General features: G+C 44.5%; 1 protein-coding gene across 1 annotated transcript in view; it reads right to left on the bottom strand.

The window, feature by feature from the left end:
• Window positions 1-5,144, bottom strand: part of LOC117505822 (deoxyribonuclease-1-like) — a 29,814-nt gene extending 24,670 nt beyond the window's left edge. Inside the window, exon 1 of the mRNA XM_034165365.1 lies at window positions 4,997-5,144. The gene's annotated coding sequence lies outside the window, so the exon portion shown is untranslated. The remainder of the gene's footprint in view (window positions 1-4,996) is intronic.
• Window positions 5,145-13,771: the final 8,627 nt, after the last annotated feature.

Here is a 13,771-nt window from a genome sequence, read left to right as displayed (position 1 = left end):
GAGGAAATATATTCCAGCGGCATTCGAGGTACACTCATGGTGCGTTCAGGCACAGTTGGGATCATTTGATGGATCTTTTGGAACTGCTTTTCGAAGGTGATCAGAATGCCTCAAATGCTGTTTTCATGCTGTACTATATGGATTCATGTGTGTTGGAGCAGGGAGACAACTAAGAGTATCAGGAAGGTAGCTCTCGAGGACTGAACTTGAGCACCCCTGTTGTAGTCAGATTGCACTACGACCGCTGTTTGATATATTTCCACCTTGACTGTGTTGCACAAGGCGGCCACAGGAATTTACCCAACTGTTTAGATTGCTCAGATTAAATTAAATAGTGTGAAATAGTGTTCCACTACTTTTGGAGGGCACTGTATCCTAACCTTATGATGAGTGCAAAATGAGTGTGGCATTATGACTGTTTTGTTTAAGAATGTTTAATTTTCACTGTTGCTGTTCTTGGTCACCTCCCTGACTATGACCTTTCTCCCCCAATCGCTGAGTTTAGACAGGTGGCCAGCTCTAGGAAGAGTCCTGGTGGATCTGAACTTCTTCCATTTACAGATGTTGGAGGCCACTGTGCTCATTGGGACCTTCAAAGCAGCAGAAATGTTTCTGTACCCTTCCCCAAATATGTGCCTCCAGACAATCCTGTCTCAGAGGTCTACAGACAATTCCTTTGACTTCATGCTTGGTTTGTGATATAACTGTCAACTGAGGAACCTTATATGTAGAGAGATGTGTATCTTTCCAAATCATGTCTAATCAACTGAATTTACCCCAAGTGGACTCCAGTTAAGCTGTAGAAACATTTCAAGGATGATCAGTAGAAACAGGAGGCACCTGAGCTCAATTTTCAGCTTCATGGCAAAGGCTGTGAATACTTATGTACAAGTCCTTTTTTCCTTCCGTCCTGTTTAACGTCTTGTACACCTCACTATATGCCTTTTCTTTAGCTGTTAGCACTTGGTTTTTCACCTTATGTCTGATCTCTTTGTACTCCTGAAAGTAGACAGTAATCCTGTCTACTTTCTTCATCTGTCTAACTATCCAAATTCCCCTATTCTATCTTTTTTATTGGAGTCTTACAGGAAATGCACTATAGTGTATGTTCTACCATAAGACTCATATTCACTTATGCAACAACAGCTATAAACAGAAACAGGTGTCCTTATTAGTCATCAACTCAATACCAGTGTTGTGTGGGCCGCCAGAAGAGGAGGTACTGCTGGCCCACCACCAGAGGGCGCCCTGCCTGAAGTGCGGGCTTCAGGCACGAGAGGACGCTGCCGCCACGGACACCGCCGGGGGTAACAGCTGTCACTCATTATCTCCTGACAGCTGTCACCCATTCATGCTTCATCATCTCACTCCATAAAACCCGGACGTCATCTCCACCTCATTGCCGAGATATCGTCGAACCGTTCGGGTAGTATTCTCAGCCTTAAAGTAAACTGTGTGTTAGTCTGAACTCTTTTTTGCAGCCGCTTTCCTGTGGTATTCCTTATCTGTGAGACCGGCATTTGGTGTGATCAGCGACGGCTTCGCTTCACACCTCTACCAGATAAGTGGGTAGACAGGAGCTGCACGAGTGTGTGTTAGAGGTGGAGGTGGAATTCCCACCATTGTTGCTACTGGGTGTGCACACACCCATATCTTATTGTCTCTGCTCCCTGCCAGCAGTACCAGATCCGACCCTCGAAGACGGTGGCCACCTGGGGACTCGGGACTTGGCGGCTCCAGTATTCTCCGGGTTCGGTGGCGGAGGAAATCGTGTGGTTCCGGTTCATCTCAGGACAGACGTCTTCTATCCTCGAGCCTGCCCACACGTCACCCTTGTGATTGACTGTCTGTAAAATTTCACATTCCTCTGTGTTGTGCTCATTCACAACAGTAAAGTGTTCATATTTGACTTTTCATTGTCCGTTCATTTACGCCCCCTGTTGTGGGTCCGTGTCACTACACTTTCACAACAGGATATCTCGGCCAGCGTCATGGATCCCGAGGGGCGTCACCCATCAGTTGGACAGCCAATGGAAGAGCAGCGTGCACAGGCATCTGCAGGAGGCATGCTCTGTGAGTTGCAGCAAATCCTCACCACCTTTACCGCTCGGCTGGATTTGATGTCCGAGCAAAACGTCATCCTTAATCGCAGGATGGAGGCTCTCACCACACAGGTGGAAGCGCGCAATCAGAGCGCTGCTGCGGCTCCTCCTCCTGCCAACCCGGTGCCGGATATTAACGTTCCACTGGTCGTTCAACGAACCCCCCCACCATCCCCTGAAGCATACATAAGTCCCCCAGAGCCGTACGGGGATTGTGTGGAGACGTGCGCGGATTTTCTGATGCAGTGTTCGCTCATCTTTGCACAACGACCCATGATGTACGCGTCTGACGCCAGCAAAGTGGCTTATGTTATTAACTTGCTTCGTGGTGAGGCACGCGCTTGGGCTACAGCGCTTTGGGAGCAAAACTCACGGCTCCTTACCTCTTATACTGGGTTTGTGAGGGAGTTCAGAACAGTGTATGATCACCCTAACAGGGGAGAGACCGCTTCAACAGTACTGCTGTCAATGCGACAGGGGCGCCGGAGCGCAGCCGAATATGCACTCGACTTCCGCATCGCGGCTGCGAGGTCCGGCTGGAATAACATTGCGCTCCGCGCCACCTTCATAAACGGACAGTCGTCGGTCCTGAAGGAGCACCTGGTAGCTAAGGAAGAACCGCGGGATTTAGATGGGCTTATCGATCTCGTTATACGGTTAGACAATCAGTTGGAGGGACGCCGTCAGGAGCGAGACGAAGGACGTGGCCGGGCACACGCCGTCCCTCTCCCTTCCGGGTTCGAAAAGGTTCCACCCTCCCCACGCTCCACAGCCTCAACACTCGGTGTGGCTACAGCTCCCCCTGCTGACGAAGCTATGGACACGAGCAGGACCACATTTAGACCACCTAACAGACAGAGGAGGCTGGCCCGCGGGGAGTGTTTTGTCTGCGGTTCTAATGAGCACATGCAGAGAGACTGCCCCAAGCAGTTAAACACCAACGCCCGCCCCTAGAAACTGGGCTAAGGGTGGGCCAAGACATTCACGTGGGACATACACATATTTCCACACGACTCCCAGTTACAATCCTAAGCGGGGATTTAACCCTTCAAGCCCCAGCACTGGTGGACACGGGGTCAGAAGGGAATCTGTTGGACAGCAGATGGGCAAGGGAGGTAGGGCTCCCTCTGGTGGCGCTTCCTTTGCCATTGCAGGTGCGGGCACTAGATGGCACCCTTCTCCCTTTAATCACGCACAAGACACAACCTGTAACTCTGGTGGTGTCTGGAAATCATCGGGAGGAGATTGAGTTTTTTGTGACTCGTTCTACCTCCCGCGTGATTTTGGGCTTCCCATGGATGTTGAAGCACAATCCCCGGATTGATTGGCTGTCTGGGGTGGTGGTTCAGTGGAGTGAAACCTGCCATCGGGTGTGTTTAGGATCCTCGGTTCCTCCTGGTTTACTTGCTAAGGAGGAGGTCAAAGACCCTCCCAATCTGACGGTGGTGCCGGTTGAGTACCATGATCTTGGTGATGTCTTCAGCAAGGATCTGGCACTCGCCCTTCCCCCGCACCATCCATACAATTGTGCCATTGATCTGCTTCCAGGCGTTGAGCTCCCGTCCAGCAGACTGTACAACCTCTCACGACCTGAGCGCGAATCAATGGAGACCTACATCCGGGAATCATTAGCTGCCGGGCTGATCCGGAACTCCACCTCCCCGATGGGTGCAGGTTTCTTTTTTGTGGGCAAGAAAGATGGTGGACTCCGTCCATGCATTGATTACAGGGGGCTGAATGAGATTACGGTTCGCAACCGATACCCGTTGCCGTTGTTAGAGTCCGTGTTCACCCCCCTGCATGGAGCCAAAATCTTTACTAAGTGTCGAAGGACTTCACATCTCAAAGTTGGGTTATTTTTTTAAATCAGGCTAAAGTTGTCTACTAATAACTGGTTAGCTTTGTCAGCTTAACTAACCCGCCCCGTGTGATGCAGCGAAACCTGAGCTGGACTTTGTAGCATCACTGAAATCATGTGATTTCATGTTCTGATGTACGCTCAAGACGAAATAATTCAAACCATCAAGTTTTCACAAAGCATGTTGATAAAAAGCCTAAATTTGACTTTTTCAGTTTTAAAACTTCTGCAGGCTTAAACCTTTCCTGTTCCCAGCTGTCAATCAGTGATTATTGGTCATTTTTATCTTTTTTTTCGGGAGGGGTGGGTTGAGTCTGATTCGTCAACAACACAAACTGGCAGAAACATTCACAGCGTGTTTGAACGTGTTCAGTCTGCACCCAAACCACCCCCCCCCCCCCCCCCCCCCCCACACACACACACACACACACACTCCAATCCACCCACCGGTGTGTCTAACCACGCCCCCATCCTCCTCCTCCCCCCCGTCCATCTGATGGACTGACAGACAGTGTACCTGGAAATGAAACCCATGTCCGGATTTTGGAGGCTCCACCTGATGGTTTTTCAGTCCAACCACAGGAATGACTCTTTGGATGTTTTACTGACACTCGAAGGCAAAATTTACAAATTCTAAAGATACACTTGAAGTAAACACAACTCATTTTACCTGATTACTAGTTAATAAAATAATGATTCACACATGACTCGGTTTTTTGTTTTTCTAAATGCATGTCATCTTTTACTGCTTTGAGGTTGTATTTTGTTTTATATTTTGAATTAATCAACTTTTTGTTGAAACTGTATGTTTCAAAAGTGCAGAAAAATATGAAGTGAAAACAGAAAATTCTCCAAAGTGAAAAAGTTCTGATCTTCTGCAGCATCTTTTAAAGTTGACGAAAGGACTTTGTGACATAACACAACCTCAGAAGAATGAAGGTTGTTTTCACTGAACGTGATTCATCTCAGAAAAAAAACAAAACAAAACAAAACAAAACACTGAACAACAAAAACCAGACGATAGTCGGTTTCTCACCTGCAGGAGTTCAGGGGTCTGCTGGAGATCAGGGCAAGATGATTCCAAGAATATCAAATGGTCCGTGTCAGACAGACAAGGAGAGTGTGAGGAGATATGTGTCACGTGAAGGACCTGAGGCTTCTTCTACAAACATTCTTCAGAGGAGGCCACGTGCAGTGTGATTGGTTCAAAGACGACCAATCAAGTGCAGAGAAACGGCTTTCTGTTGTGTGTGTGTGTGTGTGTGTCTTTGTTGCTCAGCTTTATCAGATATCAGGCTTTGTTTAGAAAGCGGACAGAGCGGCTGGAAGGGTTTTCTGACCTTCAGTCAGGGTCACCCTGGTTATCTTCAGACCCCAAAATCAACTTTGTGTTTTCAGTTGTGCGACGTCCACAAACACTCAGGTATTTTTAAAAACAGAGAAGAAAAATCAGTCAAGTCTGGGAACTGAACTTGTACCACGCCTCATTACATCCATGACACCACACCCACAAAATGGCTTTAATTTGCATTTTTACATTTTTAATGTCTTTTAAAAATAGTTTTTTTTACTCTTGCGATTGTTGGTGTTAGTTTGTCAGTGTTTATCTCATTCTATTCTCATTTTTTGATCATATATCTTCACTCTCACGGACCACAGTGGAAATAACTGCCTAAACTTTATTGCGTTTGATCCAGTGGGCGTGGCCTCCACACACAGCCTCTGCTCCAGAACCACTCTCCTTGATAGGGGTTGGACCTTATTCTTCTCTGGAGTTGCCCAGAGTGTGACGCACCAGGCGGGTGTGGGGATACTCTCGAGCGCAGTTACATTGGAGTTTAGCCCAGTAGATGAGAGGGTCGCCTCTCTGTGCCTTCGGGTGGGCGGGGTAAAAACTCTGGCTGTTGTTTGTGCGTATGCATGGAACAGCAGTTTGGCCCATTCAGCCTTCTTGGACTCTCTGAATAGAGTCCTGCATGGGGCTTCAGTGGGGAAGTACCCTGAACTCAAGGTCGATGATCAATTCTGTGACCATATCATCTGATCTGAGGCTGCATGTTCTGGACACTCGGGTGAAGAGAGGGGCAGAGCTGTCAACTGATCACCATCTGGTGGTGAGTTGGATCAGATGTGGACTGAAGGTCTTAGCTGCCTCAAGGGGCTGTAACCCTCGAACACCATGGTGGACACCGGTGGTCAGGGAAGTCGTCCGACTGAAGCCTTCCAGTATATGTTATCTCTGAGGACTCCGGAGGCAGTTTCAAGGTACCGACAGGCCCAAAGGGTCAAAATGCATAGAACACTGCCATCTACTGGATGGTAGTATGAATAGCACCCACCCAAATATCACACAGCCATTGAGCTGAATCATACTGATTTAACAAACAGAATTTTCAGTTTTGTAAATGCCTTTTTTTTTTTACACATACACACTTATTTGTAAAAAAAAAAACAGCACACACGTTACAGTAACGTGTGTTGGTTTTTACATATAATAAATCAACCAATCACTGATGAGCAGAGGCTCATTTTTCCCATAATGCCTTTTGGCATCTGTGTGTGTTAATGTTCAAACCTTCAGAATTAGTGCATTATTTTAAATTTAAAAGATATGTGTTATATTTTCACTTTGTAAAAATGACAGAGTTGACATTAATCTAGATAAACTATCCGGATAAATTTGGTTTATAAATCAAAACCATAAGCCAAACTTGCTTTGCTTCCTTCACTGACTTCTGCCTCAAGTCTGGACCATTGTATGATTAATGTAAATGACTTTTGTTTTTGTTTTTGTTTTTTGTAGCATCCTTGCAGCCTGACCACTTCTGCTGGGGTAGAGTTGAGCTCACCTCCTCACAGCTGCCTGAATGCTGCAAAATACATAGCAGACAGGAACCAACATGGATGATTTTGGGGTTTACAAATGTTTTTGACCATTACTAACCATGCCAGCCAAAACGTTAGCGAGCTAAGTTAACGAAGCTAAATTTAGCGCTACCAAGGTAGCTTAGCCGCCGTTAGTTTCCCTCTGGCAGATCCAGAGCAGCCAGGAAAGCAGGCCGAGTGGGTGACTGTGAGGAGGAAGCATAGTCCTAAACAGAAGCCCCGTGTACACCGCCAACCCGTTCACATCTCTAACCGTTTTTACCCACTCGGCGACACACCCGCCGAGGATCAAACTCTGGTTATTGGCGACTCTGTTTTGAGAAATGTGAAATTAGCGACACCAGCAACCATAGTCAATTGTCTTCCGGGGGCCAGAGCAGGCGACATTGAAGGAAATTTGAAACTGCTGGCTAAGGCTAAGTGTAAATTTGGTAAGATTGTAATTCACGTCGGCAGTAATGACACCTGGTTACGCCAATCGGAGGTCACTAAAATTAACATTGAATCGGTGTGTAACTTTGCAAAAACAATGTTGGACTCTGTAGTTTTCTCTGGGCCCCTCCCCAATCGGACCGGGAGTGACAGGTTTAGCCGCATGTTCTCCCTGAATTGCTGTCTGGTACAGAGCTGGACCACAACAGCCTCAGAAGCTTCAGGCTTTATGTTTCTTGTAGATTGTTCTAATGTCTTCAAAGGTTGTAGGATCTCCACCTAGGAAATCCTTGTAGGAAATCCTCCAAACCGTGACTATCCAGGGTTGGGACCAGGAAGCAGAGTTGTAGTCTTACACACCTCTCTGCAGCTTCTCTCCCCCTGCCATCCCCTCATTACCCCATCCCCGTAGAGACGGTGCCTGCTCCCAGACCATCAATAACCAGCAAAAATCTATTTAAGCATAAAAATTCAAAAAGAAAAAATAATATAGCACCTTCAACTGCACCACAGACTAAAACAGTTAAATGTGGTCTATTAAACATTAGGTCTCTCTCTTCTAAGTCCCTGTTAGTAAATGATATAATAATTGATCAACATATTGATTTATTCTGCCTTACAGAAACCTGGTTACAGCTGGATGAATATGTTAGTTTAAATGAGTCAATACCCCCGAGTCACACTAACTGTCAGAATGCTCGTAGCACGGGCCGAGGTGGAGGATTAGCAGCAATCTTCCATTCCAGCTTATTAATTAATCAAAAACCCAGACAGAGCTTTAATTCATTTGAAAGCTTGACTCTTAGTCTTGTCCATCCGAATTGGAAGTCCCAAAAACCAGTTTTATTTGTTATTATCTATCGTCCACCTGGTCGTTACTGTGAGTTTCTCTGTGAATTTTCAGACCTTTTGTCTGACTTAGTGCTTAGCTCAGATAAGATAATTATAGTGGGCGATTTTAACATCCACACAGATGCTGAGAATGACAGCCTCAACACTGCATTTAATCTATTATTAGACTCTATTGGTTTTGCTCAAAATGTAAATGAGTCCACCCACCACTTTAATCATATCTTAGATCTTGTTCTGACTTATGGTATGGAAATTGAAGACTTAACAGTATTCCCTGAAAACTCCCTTCTGTTTGATCATTTCTTAATAACATTTACATTTACTCTGATGGACTACCCAGCAGTGGGGAATAAGTTTCATTATTCATTATTCTGCAGAGGAATGGTCTATTTGAAGAGTTTCAGTCAGGTTTTAGAATTCATCATAGTACAGAAACAGCATTAGTGAAGGTTACAAATGATCTTCTTATGGCCTCGGACAGTGGACTCATCTCTGTGCTTGTTCTGTTAGACCTCAGTGCTGCTTTTGATACTGTTGATCATAAAATTTTATTACAGAGATTAGAGCATGTCATAGGTATTAAAGGCACTGCGCTGCGGTGGTTTTAATCATATTTATCTAATAGATTACAATTTGTTCATGTAAATGGGGAATCTTCTTCACAGACTAAGGTTAATTATGGAGTTCCACAAGGTTCTGTGCTAGAACCAATTTTATTCACTTTATACATGCTTCCCTTAGGCAGTATTATTAGACGGCATTGCTTAAATTTTCATTGTTACGCAGATGATACCCAGCTTTATCTATCCATGAAGCCAGAGGACACACACCAATTAGCTAAACTGCAGGATTGTCTTACAGACATAAAGACATGGATGACCTCTAATTTCCTGCTTTTAAACTCAAATAAAACTGAAGTTACTGTACTTGGCCCCACAAATCTTAGAAACATGGTGTCTAACCAGATCCTTACTCTGGATGGCATTACCCTGACCTCTAGTAATACTGTGAGAAATCTTAGAGTCATTTTTGATCAGGATATGTCATTCAATGTGCATATTAAACAAATATGTAGGACTGCTTTTTTGCATTTACGCAATATCTCTAAAATTAGAAAGGTCTTGTCTCAGAGTGATGCTGAAAAACTAATTCATGCATTTATTTCCTCTAGGCTGGACTATTGTAATTCATTATTATCAGGTTGTCCTAAACGTTCCCTGAAAAGCCTTCAGTTAATTCAAAATGCTGCAGCTAGAGTACTAACAGGGACTAGAAGGAGAGAGCATATCTCACCCATATTGGCCTCTCTTCATTGGCTTCCTGTTAATTCTAGAATAGAATTTAAAATTCTTCTTCTTACTTATAAGGTTTTGAATAATCAGGTCCCATCTTATCTTAGGGACCTCATAGTACCATATCACCCCAATAGAGCGCTTCGCTCTCAGACTGCAGGCTTACTTGTAGTTCCTAGGGTTTGTAAGAGTAGAATGGGAGGCAGAGCCTTCAGCTTTCAGGCTCCTCTCCTGTGGAACCAGCTCCCAATTCAGATCAGGGAGACAGACACCCTCTCTACTTTTAAGATTAGGCTTAAAACTTTCCTTTTTGCTAAAGCTTATAGTTAGGGCTGGATCAGGTGACCCTGAACCATCCCTTAGTTATGCTGCTATAGACTTAGACTGCTGGGGGGTTCCCATGATGCACTGAGTGTTTCTTTCTCTTTTTGCTCTGTATGCACCACTCTGCATTTAATCATTAGTGATTGATCTCTGCTCCCCTCCACAGCATGTCTTTTTCCTGGTTCTCTCCTCAGCCCCAACCAGTCCCAGCAGAAGACTGCCCCTCTCTGAGCCTGGTTCTGCTGGAGGTTTCTTCCTGTTAAAAGGGAGTTTTTCCTTCCCACTGTAGCCAAGTGCTTGCTCACAGGGGGTCGTTTTGACCGTTGGGGTTTTTACGTAATTATTGTATGGCCTTGCCTTACAATATAAAGCGCCTTGGGGCAACTGTTTGTTGTGATTTGGCGCTATATAAATAAAATTGATTTGATTTGATTTTGATTTAGTGGAAGGAAATTGGTCCGCTGATGGTTTTTGAAGTTTGCTGAAAAGCTAATCCACTAACAAAAAGTTATCTATGCTAATTAGCAGTTAGCAGATTAGCAAAACTGTGCCTACCACTGCTTTATCAGCTGGTAAGTGTCCAACACGTCAGACGTGACTCTTGCTTTTGGTGACAGCTCATCTGTGGCTGAAACATCTTTTCATGTTGGGCCGTGAACATTGCTCTTATTACTTATCTAAGTAAGAAACCTTTGGAAAAGATTCCTAAGGAGGAGCCAGACTTGACAAGATTCAAGACTATGCTCTACAAACTTTGGCATAATTCTTAAAAAAAAAAAAATAAATCCCAGCTCTGAAACATAGTAATGACCCCCAGATTTGTAACAGAGGGGGAAAGGGTGATGTTTGGCCAGAAATACAGTTAATGGGGGAGGAACAGAGCTGGTTGGGGGCACTGATTAGAAGAGCTTTGGTCTTTGCTGAATTCAGCTGGAGAAAGTTCTCAGACATACTCCTCTGTCTCCTCCAGACAGGAGGTGAGAGCGGATGAAAGTGTGGTGGAGGTCAGGTCCAATCTCGGTGGAGCTGAGTGTCATCAGCATAGCACAATAGAATAGAATAGATATATCAACTCAACCAACTCAACTTCAACTTTTTTTTTATATAGCGCCAGATCACAACAGACAGTTGCCCCAAGGCGCTCTATATTGTAAGGCAAGGCCATACAATAATTATGAAAAACCCCAACGGTCAAAACGACCCCCTGTGAGCAAGGACTTGGCTACAGTGGGAAGGAAAAACTCCCCTTTAACAGGAAGAAACCTCCAGCAGAACCAGGCTCAGGGAGGGGCAGTCTTCTGCTGAGACTGGTTGGGGCTGAGGGAGAGAACCAGGAAAAAGATGTTGTGTGTTGGGGGGTGTGGCTGGATGTTTTGGTGTTCTTTTCTTTTCTTTGCTCTTCAGGTGGCATGGAAACTGATTTGTCTGTGGAGAAGGTGCTGGCTGAAGAATCCTCACCCTCATCAACATCATGTGAAGCACCTGTGACTGGTGCTCACATGCAACCTTAAAGACTTTCAGCTGAAGCAGATAATTGGATGGCGTTCTGCTTTTAAGGCATGTGTGATTCAAGCAGAACTGCCGGGAACTCTACCTTGTGATGTTCGTTTGTGAGACGCTGAGGGCCGCGCCTGGGTTTGACACATCGAGCCGTGAAGCAAGGAAGGGTGAGGACACATGCTGTCAGCACACATTAAAGGTAATTAAGTATTTGACTAATTGTTGATAGTAACTTGGTGTTTTGTTACACAGTATACTTGAATTGTGATGAGAATTGTGCAGTTTGCTTCTCACTGCTGTGGCGTGCAGGATAAGTGATCCTCCACTTGTTGTGAGAAGCTGCTCATTTGCATAAAGATAAAAAGTACAGACCTGAATGTGTTGCTGATAGCGTGTGTCTTTTGAAAGACATTGTTGTAACTGCTGACTTACCTCACATCTTCTTTGCTTCACAGAGAGTCAGTTTGTCGTGTCCACCTGGGGGGTGTTTGTCTGGTGGTAGTGGGTCCAGGAGCGCCGGGCTTCTCTCCTTGCGGGCGCTGGAGAGCGTGCCAACAGTCACTCCTCCAGAAGGACGTTGGTTTTGGTTTTGTACATTTTATTTAGGCACAGGTGAAAAATAAATTGTTTTTGTTGTTGGAACCGCTTTCTGGTTATTTTTAGCGCTGGGTTCTGTCTGACTCAGGTTCGCTCCTCAATTCGCGTCGACACATAACAAAAGACATGCTGTGGAGGGGGGCAGAGATCGATCACTAATGATTAAATGCAGAGTGATGCATACAAAGCAAAAAGAGAAAGAAACAGTGCATCATGGGAACCCCCCCACAGTCTACGTCTAAAGCAGCATAACCAAGGGATGGTCCAGGGTCACCTGATCCAGCCCTAACTATAAGCCTTAGCAAAAAGGAAAGTTTTAAGCCTAATCTTAAAAGTAGAGAGGGTATCTGTCTCCCTGATCTGAATTGGGAGCTGGTTCCACAGGAGAGGAGCCTGAAAGCTGAAGGCTCTGCCTCCCATTCTACTCTTACAAACCCTAGGAACTACGAGTAAGCCTGCAGTCTGAGAGCGAAGCGCTCTATTGGGGTGATATGGTACTACGAGGTCCCTAAGATAAGATGGGACCTGATTATTCAAAACCTTATAAGTAAGAAGAAGAATTTTAAATTCTATTCTAGAATTAACAGGAAGCCAATGAAGAGAGGCCAACACGGGTGAGATATGCTCTCTCCTGCTAGTCCCCGTCAGTACTCTAGCTGCAGCATTTTGAATTAACTGAAGGCTTTTTAGGGAACTTTTAGGACAACCTGATAATAATGAATTACAATAGTCCAGCCTAGAGGAAATAAATGCATGAATTAGTTTTTCAGCATCACTCTGAGACAAGACCTTTCTGATTTTAGAGATATTGCGTAAATGCAAAAAGGCAGTCCTACATATTTGTTTAATATGCGCCTTGAATGACATATCCTGATCAAAATGACTCCAAGATTTCTCACAGTATTACTAGAGGTCAGGGTAATGCCATCCAGAGTAAGGATCTGGTTAGACACCATGTTTCTAAGATTTGTGGGGCCAAGTACAATAACTTCAGTTTTATCTGAGTTTAAAAGCAGGAAATTAGAGGTCATCCATGTCTTTATGTCTGTAAGACAATCCTGCAGTTTAGCTAATTGGTGTGTGTCCTCTGGCTTCATGGATAGATAAAGCTGGGTATCATCTGCGTAACAATGAAAACTTAAGCAATACCGTCTAATAATACTGCCTAAGGGAAGCATGTATAAAGTGAATAAAATTGGTCCTAGCACAGAACCTTGTGGAACTCCATAATTAACTTTAGTCTGTGAAGAAGATTCCCCATTTACATGAACAAACTGTAATCTATTAGACAAATATGATTCAAACCACCGCAGCGCAGTGCCTTTAATACCTATGACATGCTCTAATCTCTGTAATAAAATTTTATGGTCAACAGTATCAAAAGCAGCACTGAGGTCCAACAGAACAAGCACAGAGATGAGTCCACTGTCCGAAGCCATAAGAAGATCATTTGTAACCTTCACTAATGCTGTTTCTGTACTATGATGAATTCTAAAACCTGACTGAAACTCTTCAAATAGACCATTCCTCTGCAGATGATCAGTTAGCTGTTTTACAACTACCCTCTCAAGAATCTTTGAGAGAAACGGAAGGTTGGAGATTGGCCTATAATTAGCTAAGATAGCTGGGTCAAGTGATGGCTTTTTAAGTAATGGTTTAATTACTGCCACCTTAAAAGCCTGTGGTACATAGCCAACTAACAAAGATAGATTGATCATATTTAAGATTGAAGCATTAAATAATGGTAGGGCTTCCTTGAGCAGCCTGGCAGGAATGGGGTCTAATAAACATGTTGATGGTTTGGATGAAGTAACTAATGAAAATAACTCAGACAGAACAATCGGAGAGAAAGAGTCTAACCAAATACCGGCATCACTGAGAGCAGCCAAAGATAACGATACATCTTTGGGATGGTTATGAGTAATTTT

Source organism: Thalassophryne amazonica, chromosome 3 (assembly GCF_902500255.1).
Source record: "Thalassophryne amazonica chromosome 3, fThaAma1.1, whole genome shotgun sequence".
NCBI classification, from domain to species: Eukaryota; Metazoa; Chordata; class Actinopteri; order Batrachoidiformes; family Batrachoididae; genus Thalassophryne; species Thalassophryne amazonica.
This window is presented reverse-complemented; position numbering and strand designations above follow the sequence as displayed.